Raw genomic sequence first — 1,705 nt, forward strand, 5'->3', positions numbered from 1 at the left:
TGTGCTGCCAGAGGAGGTGGTGGAGGCAAATATAATATCAACATTTAAGAGGCATATTGACAGATATATGAACAGGCAGGGAATAGAAGGACATTGACTGCATTGAGGCAAAAGGTTTTTAGTTTAGAAAGGCATTACATGTCAGGGCAGTCTTCCTGTGCTGTACTGGTCTTTGTCACAGAATCATAGAATCATATAGCATGGAAACGGACCCTTCAGTCCAACTTGTCCATGCCGACCAAGTTTCCCAAACTAAACTCGTCCCATTTGCCTGCATTTGGCCCTGTTAAATCTTTTTTCTCTCACCTGAAAAATAAGCTCTCCAGTTTTGAATTCGCCTACCTTTGCTATTCACCTTAAGAATGCCTCTCATGATTTTATAAACCTTTATAACATCACTCCTCAATCTCCTGCGCTCCAGTGAAAAATATCCCAGCCTATCCAACGCCTCCTTATAACTTATACCCTCTCGTCCCAGTAAGATCCTAGTAAATCTTTTCTGAACCATCTCCTACCTGTAAATGTGATGGAGCCATAGGTGGTAGAATTCCTCCCGGGTGGCAGAATTGGTGGCATACCAGGATTGAATGGTGATCGCTTAAAAGAGGTAAGCAGTGGGGGTCCTCTCATCAACGCAAACAGTGAAGGAGATGGATGTCCATGAAGTGGTGGTGGTAGACCCACAGCATTGCATTTGTTGGAGAGGCTGGACCACACAAGCATAGCGCTTGCTGATGCGCCATCTGGGCCTGGTTGGAGCTTTGTAAGTTCATTTGCTGCCTTTAAGGCTGAAATTGCTGCAAGATTTAAATTATTTCTTTCTAAGGAAATTTAGTAATTTTGGTAGTGATGCTTGCTTTATGGAACTGTAACTGTTATTTAAAGTCAATTTCAAGAAATACTAATTAATAAAGCTTACTTACATGCAGTACAACATGGCAATTTGTATAAAATGTGTTTTATATTGAGTAATGTGGCAATGTGTTATATAATTCTTGCAAACATCATGTGAAAAGGCAAGTGTGATATTGGGGTGCATTTTATCCTCCCAAAAATGGTTAGGTAACAGATTAAAACAATTGAACCTGCCAACATGTCAGGAATCTGGCTGGTACACATTGACTTCCACCTTCAACATGAGTGAATTTTTCAGTGCTCGGACTCTCCCACAGGATGGTGCTTGCCATTTAATTATGGTAAATGCTTATTAACTACAGTTTTAATCCAGAATTCTGATTGCACATGAATTTTCTGAGCTTCCTGGAATTCACGAGATAAAATAAGGGTACAGCAGAAAACGGCAGGGCCGAGAATTGATGAGCACCAAATACTGCTTTCTCTGGATGGTAACTTCTGCTGCCTTGGAGATTTCCTTTGCTTTTCATCTCCATGTCCCAACTGTCAAATTTTCACAGCAGTATAAGAGTAACTTATGTAGTTTTTAAATTGGACTGCAGATAATAAGCATGAATAGCAATACCAGTTGCAATTGGAGTGAGCCCTGCAGAAATTGCAGTCTTCTTTTCACCTACCTGCAAACTATTAAATACATGGCTCCATCTTGTATGAACAATTTCCTCAGTAGAGGGGACCCAAGCCAAATTTCCTGGGCATGATAGGATACCAGTGCCTCAGGAGGCTCAAACGTTCTCGGCAGGTAGTCACTATATTTGTAGCCTCGTGTAAAAGGACCTCTTTCCAAGTG

Source organism: Rhincodon typus, chromosome 4 (assembly GCF_021869965.1).
Source record: "Rhincodon typus isolate 14 chromosome 4, sRhiTyp1.1, whole genome shotgun sequence".
Classification (NCBI taxonomy): domain Eukaryota; kingdom Metazoa; phylum Chordata; class Chondrichthyes; order Orectolobiformes; family Rhincodontidae; genus Rhincodon; species Rhincodon typus.